This window comes from Zonotrichia albicollis, chromosome 3 (assembly GCF_047830755.1).
Source record: "Zonotrichia albicollis isolate bZonAlb1 chromosome 3, bZonAlb1.hap1, whole genome shotgun sequence".
Taxonomy (NCBI): domain Eukaryota; kingdom Metazoa; phylum Chordata; class Aves; order Passeriformes; family Passerellidae; genus Zonotrichia; species Zonotrichia albicollis.
The window spans coordinates 60,262,682-60,275,387 of NC_133821.1; the positions used below are offsets into that span (position 1 = coordinate 60,262,682).

At 36.4% G+C, this 12,706-nt stretch overlaps 1 protein-coding gene across 9 annotated transcripts in view; it reads right to left on the bottom strand.

Moving 5' to 3' along the window:
• Positions 1 to 12,706, bottom strand: part of UTRN (utrophin) — a 347,871-nt gene that overhangs the window by 128,712 nt on the left and 206,453 nt on the right. The window lies entirely within an intron of this gene.

Below are 12,706 nucleotides of genomic sequence, written 5' to 3' on the forward strand. Positions count from 1 at the left end.
TTTTTACTTGATTTATTTGTACTTTGCCTCCTGTCTGTATCTTTTATGTGGGCCTATTACACAAACTGCAGAAGTGCTTGCAAAATAAACTCAGGAAAGTTTTCCAAAGGTGACAGAACTAAACTAGCTTTATAGCCCATATAACAGATCAGCTTAAACAGTCTGAATTTATTTCACTGCTTCTGCAAGCAAAAAGCCTATTTATCATGTTCACATACTATTCACTTCCAAATTAACTACTTACAGAAAGAAAAATTACACATTAGAGTGAAAAAGTAAAACCATTATGCAAGAGATACAACTAGAATCACTATTTGAGAATTTAATTTCTTCTCCTCTAGACAAAGTTTGGATCTTATTTCCCTGCACACTAAGGCTTTCTGCTGCTCTTGGAGAAAAAAACCCTTGCAAACCAGAAACAAACAGACTTTAGATCCACCTCAGAGATGTTAGTGCATATAAATAAAGATGGGTGTCAGGCTGGATTATAATGAAGCTTCATAACTCCAGGACTGAATCCAAATACACAGCATTAATTGTCAGACTTCATACTTAGATAAGTCGTTTTCCAATTTTAATTTGTCATTTAAAAAATCATATATTCTAGATCTTTCAACACTATTAGATGCAAATTAAATACCCTCTAAGGTGAATAGGTACCATTTTGCATAATTTCATAAAAGATTATCAAATATTTATGTATATACACGATGTTGGACCAAGGCTTCCAGCAAAACAACTTTAAAAATTATACTGAATAATGACTTTTTCAGTTGCTTTCTCACATGAAAGCACACTGCAGTATTTGAGAAATTCTGAATATGTAGAAGTCAAAGTAACTGAAATGAGCTCTACACTGACACGTATTTAATATAGCCTCTGCACAGCCAGCAGTTCTGTAGTTATAATAATATTAGATCATAAGCCTCAAAAGTACAACATACATTTTAAGACAGCTTTACATTATTTTTTGCTACTAAAGTTTAAATTTTCTCGATCAGCTTCATCATAATTTTCTTCAAAGATAGCTCTGCATACACTATTGGCAACAAAAATGCATTTGTATACTGGAAACTACAGTCGTTACACAAATGAAATATTTGAATTTTAGAGGCCAAGGAAATTCACATTCTGAGAGTTTAAGCTCTCCTGGAAGCACATTAGCTACAGCTGAAAACAAGCAAACTACCAATTGTAACAAAGCATCCTTTCAAAGCACTCTTGTAGATACCAACAGCCACAACTGGGAATTTAAGACACTGGAAATAACCTACAGCTGCAGAAGATTAGGTGCAGTGAAGCTTTTTGTTGCTTTTGGTATTAGAGTAGTTTGGTGCATTTTCTCAAGTGTCTTACATAAGAACATAAAACTGGATAAAAACAAAACAACCAGCAAGCAGCCTTTTATAGCCATTGGTAATGTTACTAATGGCAGCCTGCAAAATGCAAGGGCCATTGAAAGAAAAGCACTTCTATCAATGGTAGGAAAAGGATGCTCAGCACAGCAGCCTGTGACACATCTACGATCATATCTGCTGGAAACTGGTTTTAGGTGTGGGTTCTGCAGTGCACACCCCACAAATCCAGGCTTAAGAGTGTCATCATTTATCAAGGCACAATGCAGAGATTATGTAAAAGTCTGCTATTAGTTTTATAAAAAACCTTATTGCTGCAAAGAATAAACTAAAAGCCCCCTACTTTTATGAAGGATAAATCCAGAAGCAACTGAATGTTAAGATACTGCAAATTAACCAGCAAAATCAATGAAATCAAAACTAGATAACAAGAAAAAAAATTACTCCATTTCTACTTGAAATAAAAATACCAGATCAACTTGGAGGTGATCTTATACACACCTCTAAAGTTCAATATCAGGAAAGATAAAAGTCTCTTAGACTATACTGTGTGAAACAACATTAAATATGTATGCAATAAAGAATTTACTTTACACTTCAGATGATGTACAAAATATTCAAGAAAACTGTCATGCTAAACACAACTTGATTTTTGAAGGCAAACTAAAAGGGGAAAGGTTTTTTTCCTTTTCATCGAAGAAAAATGGGAAAATATAGTGCAGTAAGAACCTTAAGTGTAAATAAATGAGGCTGTTTATACTAGGAGCATACACGCACCTTATGTGACTCACAACAGCAAGTAATGACAACAGAAGGATAAAAAGAATAGTGTTGCCTTGTGTAACTCAGATGTAAAGGGCACAGGGGTCAATAGGTGGTTACAGAAAGTCGGTGCATCCTTTTTTCACTCAAGACATGCAGCTGCAGGCAGGAACACAAAAAATCGACCAGTTCAAAAGCACTGTGCTATATTCACCTGCCTTGAAAAATATCTGATGTCAATCTGATCAGACCAGGAGGGGGAGATGCCCTCTCCCTTCCTACAGCAGGTCAGCATTTACAATGCAGAGTTAACACACTGCTCCAGCAAGGTCAGTTCTACACTGAGGCTTATTATCAATTGAACCCAACAAAAAGGTTCAATTTAGTAGAGGCTCACTGATAACCTCTGTCAAAAGTCAAATCACTCAAGCAACACAGTACCCCAAGGACTAGCAATTCATCAGGCCAAATGGACAGATCAAATTCCTACAATAAAGAGCTACAAGAGGCAGGATAAGACAAAAGTAACACAAATATGATTGCCAACATAGTTAGGTAGCTATTATAGGGGTGATTGCAATGCAGATCATGAATTACATGAAAGTTCATAGAGTCTGGAGCAAGGCACTGCAACCATTGTATTTGTCGTCTTTTTTTACCTCTACAAATAAAGGCATTGGTTTGCCTTGGAAGATATTTTTACAAGGATCAACCAGTCACATTCAGTGATTTACCCTGTACAGTATCTGCCACATTCAATGACAGAGTTCTGCATTAGGTAAGCAGAGATAGATTGTGGCCTTCCTGAAACAAATAAGACAGACTTTAAATCTCAAAGATAAAATTTGGTAGAAATTCAGATGTAGTCTTGATGACATACAGTGCTATATTGCTATGAAAGTTTTGTAGAGGATGAGGTAGTTTGGTAGTGGGCTTTTATGCTCTCTTAACTTGTTTGAAAAACACATGGCTTTCAAGCTTTATGAACCAACCATGACTTTACAACACTTTAGATTCAAATATAAACTGCTGTGTACCTTGAACTTCCCAGAAGAATCCAGCCCTAAAACCTGGATATTTCAAATATACGCAAAAAAAAGAACTACCTCATACTTGGAGCATACCAAAAAGAAATTAGATGTCAAAGGGAGGTATAGACGAAAAGCATCAGCATGACATCCATTTCATGCATACGGCATTACAAACTTTATTGAATAAGAGACAGAGATTCAAATTCAATTTATGGGACTGACCAGAAATGAAGATTTCAATGACACTAAATGACAGAATGAAGGAGGCAACAGACAGTGTGGACGAAATCTGGCTTTTATGTCAAGCAGAAATTTCATCATCGGGTGTCACTTGCCAGTTAGTAATAGTGACTAAATGAAATTTTCCTATTTATCAGCTGTCTATAAAGACTTTGATGGGGAAGTCTCCTTCTAAAACTGTAAGTTGCCTTTCCTCCTTATTTCCCTTCTTCAGGTATAAGATACTCGCGTTTGCTTGCAATAATCACACTGGAAATCACAGAGCATCAGGGCACCCTGTGGTCTGTCTTAAATAGCCTTTTAAATGCTGTTCCCTTTGCACAAAAATGAAATAAATACATTATCTTAGATGTACTTATTCACATTTTTATTTAAAAGGTTAGAACTAAAAAGAGGGTGACTGCCTAGAGGTAATATAGCATGACAGACTGCCAAAGAAATACCACTCAAAAAAAGATTCGAAACCCTGCATTAACCCACACCCAAAGAAAATATCCAGTTTCTCAAGTTTTAGAAATGGGAATTCCTGTATTTTGGCTCAACCTAAAAAATGTTTGCCTTAAAAATTTTCTTGACTGCAATGAAAACAGTTTTATAGCTTTCTGACAGCTATGCACAATAAAAGGCTCCTCAAATCCATGTATATTCTACATCTTCAAAAGAATTTTCTACAAGAAGGCCTTATTTATATACTTATTACTTAGTGCAGGGTACCCATCTCTCAAGATACTAAAACTGATCAATGAAAAGATGATTAATTTAGTAGTTTCTAGACAAGTACTGAATCCAAGTAGTGGAAAGACCACAAAAATGTATTTTCATTTGAGCTTATAATAAATAATTGATAGAGCACCTTAAATTCTAGAGCACTTACTCAGATCTGTGAATTAAAATCTCATTCAAATAACGTATTGCAGTTTCCTTTTACTTCACTTCTTAACAATAGCATTAGACTCACGTGTCTAACATGGATTCAGAGTCATTTCAGTTATCCTGTGTAATTTATTATTTTGCCACACTCTAAGGTTAAGCACCTTCTGACTCAGTCTGCCCATATATTATGCCCTAACTTGTCTAATATTCTCAGTTAACTAAGTGGCATTATCTTGCAGAAGGAAAAGTATTACCTGAATCTAGTTGATTTGGGGGTTTTATAGTCTTTTTGACAGACACTGGGAATGGGAATGTCCTTATCCAATGAAAACTCTATTCACAGCAATAAAAATATGCTTCAGCTGTAAGCTTTTCAATAATCAACTTTTCTTTATTTGAATATTAGCTAGGCATTTTAGGAGTTAAAAGTAATGTAATTGGTATGATTTCAAGGAACTTCTTGTCTACAAAGCATCCTTAAAACATTTACCAAGAAATGTGCCTCTAGATCAACTTTAACATTGCACAAAAGAAGAACAGTAAGAAAGTTAAAACTCTTGGGAGTTTAGCAAGTGGCCATCTACTAAGAGGTACTATCAAACTACAGAACGTCTATTTCCTAATCAAGCATAAAATACCAAAGCATACCATTGCAATTTACCAAAAAGGTGAAGGTTTTGTTTGTTTTCAAAGTTCACTAAAAACGATCAATGACCCTGGGCTACAGGGACATTCCACTAACACTTACTTTAAATCTTTTCATGCTGTTGAAACTGCATCAAAGCAGCAACCCACAATGCTTCACCACCAAAATGAGTTTTTGCTGTGAGTGGAGAAAGAAGAGTATCTGATGGGGGGCTTACTTTAAAGGCCTTATGATTGATACCACAGAACAACCTTGTCTTAATCTAAATTAATTTTCAAACCACAGAATTAAACCTTAAAAACTGTTTTTAAGATCAGGGTCTAAGTGTTGTAGTGCAGAAAGAGTATTCATTCTTCTCATTAACTGCACAATGATCCTCCAACTCTGCAGTTAGATAAATTAAATTAATAAATTATATTCTGGTATCTCTACTGAACATATAAGAGAACAGAGTTTTTAATTACTTTTTTTTACTGAACAAGTCAGTATTTATTAAACCAGAAAGTGTCACAGGTAATATAAAAAGCACTAAAAGTCTAAGTTCCGATCAAAGTCAACAAATAATGCTGTTAAGAGATTAAATTATTCTATTTTGTAGCCAACACAAGTGGGAAGAATCATACATTCATTGTCTAGATCTCAAGCACATGCAAGTACATATGAGAGATCTGTGTGCAGGAGAGCCAGTTCTGCTATTCATACATTTTTATATGCACGTGCAATCAGAAACTAATTAATATTACTTTAATCAGTGAGGTAAATCAAAAAACTGTAGTGCAACACTGTGGTAAAGAATAAAGTTAAAGTAGAAATTGCAGAGATTCTTTTCAAACACCTTTGTTTCTGACCAAAAAAAAGTTTCCAAGGCAGTTAAAAAGCACCACAAAGAGGGGACAAGCCTCCTCTGAACATGTTTAGAGTTAAAGAACAGTAAATAAAAGATTGACTTATCAGAAGGCATCAAGGGAGCCAATCATTGTATGTTTTCTAGCCAAATTATATTAATTTAACTAACATTAAATTAATTAACATTAGAGCTTCCAACAACCATTATCTAAGGACTACCAAGGGAGTACCATTTGCTCTTAGTAATAGGACGGCTGAGAGCAGTTTTTCTCGTAATGCTGCTGATCTTTCTGGCATCTCCCACAGCAAGAAGTGCTCTCCACTGCAGTGCCTGAATAATTGGCCTACAGTCTTTGCTTCACACAGATTGTGTTGGTCTCTTACCTCCTTCATTTTTTTTGCCCTGAATTCAGTCTGTGAAATTATTCCTAGCATTTACCAGAGTAAGAAATTAATGTAAAGTCTCCGTAAGAAGTAAACACTTAGATGTACCTCCCAAAACCACACTATGCAGCTCCTATCATGTTTCTTTTAAGGTAGTTATATGTGATTGCTAGGAACAAATTCATGTTTGCTTAGTGAAGTGTCAAACTAGCAAAAAATAATAATAACAAAAAAAAAAAAAATTCTTTCTTGTGTGCTCATGTACTGTCACCCCTCAGCATAAGGTAAGTTAAGCTCAAAAAACAGGGGGAACAGACACTGCAGACAGGAGGTTGTCCCCACACTCATGCAGAGAGACTCACAACTTGCTCCCACTGCTACTGCTGTAAACATGCTTTTCCTTCAAAATACCCCATCTGATTTGAGTTACTAAGCACTAAACTGAATTTCCGCACAGATTTTTAATCTTTATGCATTCTGTGTCATTTTGCTAATGGAAAGCTCTCACAGAGATCTTATCACTGGCTTATTGACAAAAGTAAAGAGCATTTACAATTGAAATTATGATAATATAATATTTATTCTTGAAATAAAATGTAAGCTGCATTATCCATAACTGCAGCTTTTGCTCTGGTTTGAACAAGAAGCTTATGTAAATACAACGCGCCTAAGGCTTCTCTAGCTCCACTTTATTACAGGCTACTATACAGGAAACAAATAGGTTTTCCAAATTTATTCAGACAGAACTTTCATTGTCTAATGTTAGTCAGGAGCTCCATTTCCATTGAATTATTGAATGCTTTTATTCTCATTTAAAGTCAAGGACTCCATCTACTTTTGAGAAACACCCAAGTTTGTGTTGGAGGAAAGAAGTCTAAGATCTGCATACAAAAGCCTCAAATGAAGGTTAGAGTCAGCTTCACAAAGACACAAGAGCACAGGATCACCTTACAGCATTTGCAACTCAACGATTCTTGGCTTTTCATTAGGTAGTGACTTCTTGAAAGGAGGCTTTGGGTTTTCTTGCTATTTTTGTGTCACAAAAAATGACTAGCACTGAAAAAGTCCGGTCAGCATAAAGGAAAATTTGAGGAAATTAATTTTAAAACATTCACTGCTTTACATTCATTCATACTGAGTTTTTTTAAAAAAATGTAACACTGGAAACTTAGAGAAAGAGTAGCAATTCCTGAGAATTCACATAAAAAACTGTTTAGCTCTAGGCATGAAAGACAAAAAGTACACCTGGCAGTCATCCTGCTGAAGAAATAGAAGAGCTCATGATATGTGTACTAGCACTTCATCCACGTTGAGTCCCTGGAGGATCAAATTCTGTTGGTGTTTCTGCACACCTTAAGTCCCAACAAGGACAGAAGTAGGAGACAAAACGCATACAATAAAACATAAAACAAGAATTCCTAATAAGTTGTGAAGGTGGAAAAACCCAAGGCACACTCACATCTGTACTGAATAAATAATCACTAAAATGGCCTTTCTACAAAGGAGCAGGAGAGAAGAGCAGGAGTAAGTGCTCTAGCAAGGCATGGCAGGCGAGCACACCCATTTGAAACACACTGATTCAAACAGCTATGAAGGGCAGAGGCACTGGCCCCTTGCATTCCCCCACCTGTGGAACACAGCTGGATGAAGGCTAGGATGTGATCAGCCCAGAGCAATATGTATTCCCAGAACAGCTCCCTTCTGCTGCTGCATTTTCCATTCAAGAAGCTTGGGCCTAGGCAGCCATTTAGTGATAATGTGAAAAAGGTTCAACATGGCAAAAGGTAACTCACTGTAAAATATGCAAAATTAAGCAACACAGAAAGAAAAATATATTTAAAAATAATTAAAGTAAAATAAAATAAAATTTTAAAGCACACCTAAAGCCTATTCAGCTAAAAAGTCCTGTGTCTTTGGTATATTTAGTAAAATCAAACCATAAAAACTTCAGGGCAGAAAGGCACAAGCAAATGTGCAAGCTGCCTCTCTCTAAAACCCTTCTTTCATTACGTGTTGCTTGTGTTGCAAAAACACTGTTAAATATGACTGCTTCAGCATATTGAGCTATATTACTATTCTAGAGCTACTTTAAGAACAGCAGCAAAAAATCCCCCAAACTGACTGTATACTACTGCAAGGTGAAATCTATGGCCTTTCACTCTTAGCCACTGTTTTCTTGAAGAGCAAACAAGGGCTATCCTGAGATACCAGCCCAAAATGGGTTCTTCAGGTCACTGGCACTTCCCATTGGTGCCATCATCACAGACCAACTCTGAAACTACCCAGAGACTTACCAATAACTACCAAGGAATAAAAAATATCCACATTTGTGCATACACAGCTTCCCCTTCCCTCTGTGCTTCTCATTCATACGTTGTAGTAGGGCATGGAAGGAGTAAACAGATTTGTAAAAGAGCAGATTTTTTAAAAAACAACATTGGATCATCTGTCAATGATGCCAAGTACTTGCAGCAACCCTTGAGACTGTGGAACCGTAAAGGCAATATGCTTCTCAGCAAAGTCTAGTATTTATACAACTAAAGCTAAAGCAAACATGAGTGAAAGCTTGCCTGCAAGGAAATGAAGCCCATCAAAGAATAGTATTCTATAGCTCCAAAAAGTCACTGTAAATGACATGTGCTTCTTCTCATTGTGTCAGACACTTCCAAAAACAAAGAATCCTCAACTGTAATTACTGCAACTTAACACCTGCTAAAGGAATCTCTCACCTGTAACAACCTTGTGCATTTTCCTCCAGCACTTGATAAAAGCCATTTTCTGAACTCACATCTCCCTTGACAAGTAGGCCTTGTGGTGTCTTTGGCCTCCCCACATTAAGAAACACACGAATTTGAAACTGAACGAATTTCAGTGGGATTCTACTGAAATTACAACAACATGGGGTAGAGTTCAAACCCTGCTACATAGAAGAAGTAGTTAGCACTGTGGTCAGCTATTTTTAAATATAACTTGAAGTAGTACCTAGGCCACATTGTCAGACATGATCACAAATACTCTTTCATTCTATGTTTTCATTCAGCTACATTATATATGCTGACAGTTGGTGAACTGCAGTTTTCGTGTACATTAATAAAATTACATATACAACAGCTTCCTCAATAACACCAGATCACTTCTGCCTATAAAGACAGCCCTTTTGCCTATAATGTTTAAAATGTACATCAGTGTTTAACGGAGTAGCAGAAAAGATCAGTGATAGAAATACAAAAACCAGGCATTTCTCAGAACAGGGACTCAAAAGAGACAACGAATTTAAAACTCTTAACACTTGCGCAGAGATGGAGCTATGCTACAGAGGGCCTGGAAATAACAAAAGGCATTCCCAAGTAGTGAATTTTTAAAGTTAGTTTTCTCTCTATGACAGTTTACTGCCTGTCCAGAACAGCAGAGAGGAGAGCTGCATTAGCAATTTGGCCTAAGGTCTTCAGGGAAAGAGTCTCTGCCCTACTTTAACAATAGAAGTTGCTGAGGCAAATTAGGTCTCTGACAGGGATAAAATGAAGTTCCATTGTAAGCACAAAAGAGCTCCCATTGATTTTGGCCTTTTTCAGCTGATGTAAATAATCAAGTAACCATAAATTTGGCAAGGAATAATTGCTGCTTTGTCCATTACAGAGTGTACTCAAAAAGGCATTTAAAATCACTTTGAGCAGAGGGGAAAAGGAGAAAGGAAAGCTGAGCTTGGACAGTTCTTCTCCTTCATTAAGCTCTATTCTACAGCGTCACTTGCAACAACACAATCATCTTTCAGTGCAGGTGTAAAAAGTGGTCTAAACAGTAGGTTTGAAATTCCATGCTCTAACAGGGTCAATGGGCTCTTAATTCTGCCAAAATGGGAATTTATGAAGTTTCGTTTAACCTGCAGACTAACTCACTTGAAACAAAGGTGAACTGTGAGCAGTGGCCCAGTGATGCATGGCTCCCAATAAATTTTCCTCCAACTTCCACTTGGCTTCCCTTAGTCTTAATGGAATATCAGCTCATGTGCTTGCAGCCTCAACACAAGATTTCTTTCACTGATTTTCTTTCACCTCTTGACCGATATGCACCGACTTTTTCCAGCAGCCATCCCCACTTCAGCCAGTAGTCCAGTTACATTACAGTGTCCCAAGAGGACGTTCCTTTATCGAGACACAGTTGTTACATGCTAAGGCAGCAAACACCTTTCCCTAAGTGATATGCCACAGGCATCCCCAAAGACCAAAAGGACTCACTAGTCAGTTTGAGCTGACATCCATGCCTGGGTGGTATAGAAAGCAAATACATCTTTACTGGACAGAGACTCTCACTATCACCACACAGAAATAATTTTGGCCTCAGAAGCTGCTATAAAATTCTTCCAGCTTAGGAAAAGTTGACAGAGCAGCCTTGCACAAAGGGTGGGTGTTACCTTTCTATTTCATGCAAACAAGAATCAGGAAGGCATACCCCAAATAAAGGGAGTATAATGATTACCTTTGTTATTTCAGGCTCTTACAGACTTGCAATCACCTTTTCAATAAAATCTGGTACCTCAAGTTTTTTTTTACAATGATACACTAGTACTGAAATTCACTTAAAACAGTCATTGCAAAAAAAATTGGAAATTGACAGTTGCATTTCCTATGAGTCTAAGCATGAGGACGATTAGTAAACCTGCATGGGTCATTGCATCATAAATGGGCTACATTTACTAAATAAAAATCATTTCCCCCCAACCATCTTACTTCTTTTTTATAAGTAATGTTTTTTGTTACCTCAATGTAAGTTTAAAGTGCTTTCTTTCCTCTTTCAGTATATAATTTTGCTAGTGAAGAAAATGGCAAGACATGTATTCACACCTAAAATCAGTTTGGATTTATTTTTAATTACTATAACAGTATTAGTGAAACTTCTGAAGGGAAAGAAGGAGAACAAGAAAAAAAAAGGACCATCATTATTTCACAAAGAACATTAAGCACATTTAGGAATGATAGGTGACTTCAGAGAATTCTATGTCCATTTTAGCTGTTGACTCAGTATCTCTCAAAAGAAAAAAAAAGTGGAGAAAAACTGCTCTGATCTCAGAAGAGCTCAGGTAGTAATAATAAAAAAAGCACTTTAAGTTGTCAGGAAAAGAAACACAGTTGTTTATACCAGCTGTTATGTTAGAAAGCAATAATGCCTGAAAAACATGTACTATGGCATATTACTATTAATTCCTACTTTCATTAAGTCAGGAGATTAGGGAATGAGATGCTCATGAAGACTCAGGTACCCAGTTTAGGTTTATTAGCAATGTTTTCAGTATGTCTGAAGAGGCTGCTGTTATGGCAGAACACCTACTAAAGAAAGCAAAATTAGTCCAGAAGATTTTTGTAATATCAAGAACAAAGGAAGAGACCAGCAAAACCTAAGAAAATCCCAATGTAATTACATTTTATATTTCAAAAATGACATTCTGAAATAAAAAAGAAACAAAAATTTAGTGCCCTGACTCCCAGGAAACAGAATATTTAAAGAGTTTTTAGCTATTTCCTTTTGCATTTAATTTGCATTGCAGTACTTTAGCAAGTATTGCATGACATTGCATTGTCTGTTAATTTGCCAAAAGTCAATACCCACTGAAGGTACATGACCCTTTTCACTGTTGCTTTCCTTTTTTTCCATGACAGAAATGATAGTTATGCTGATATGCAGCTGTTCTGGAACAATCAAAATAAAGCACCCAAACATCACACCCATGCTGCATAAACCTCAGTCAGTGTTCCTTATGTTACCATCTGTTGATGTAACCATCTGATGAATGCCTAGATAAGCACCTGGCCTTGTTTAAAACACCACTAAGATTTTTTTTTTCAATTTTTATTTTAATGGTTCTCAAAATACCCACTTCCAAAAGGCCCCATAGGAACACCAGCAACACCAAAAGAAAATTCTTCAAAAAAAACCACAAAATGCATGCAAAATTGGTACTGCTTTCTAAATGAAAGCTCATGCAGACCAAGGTATGAACATGTTTGGAAACACCAAAAAATTACCCAGAAGCACCAAAAATTCAAGAACACTATTCTTCATCTTTAACAGATTTATCTAAAATAAAGCATGGCAGCTTTACTAAAAATGGACATTCTGAGGAAAAAGCTGTTGAAACAAATGAAAGAAGAAAATTCTCATTTGCCACTGCATTGCACGAGCTGAGATGTTGTAAATCAAGGACTAAAAGAAATCTACACTGAACCCCCCAAAACCTCAGATTTGTAGTTTTAAGGTTCCAAAGATGAGTTCAGAACACAAGGACTGGAAATACAGATCAGATCCACCATCAGAAAATAAAGCACCAAAACGTAGCTAGCAGACCTTCACAGCCTATAAACAAAATCATTGATAGCTTGTCTCCATAACAAGAGTGACCAAACCACCTCTGCTAGGCACAGTCTGCAGGCTAACTTGACTGACTTTCAGTATTTCAAGTTGAAAAGCTAATTCTTGTTGGCAAGTATATCAATCTAGCAAATTGCTGCAGTGAATTGAAGGCAGAAACCAATGACAGTATTATTTGACATGTGATCAGCACAAGTTTTGAGGAT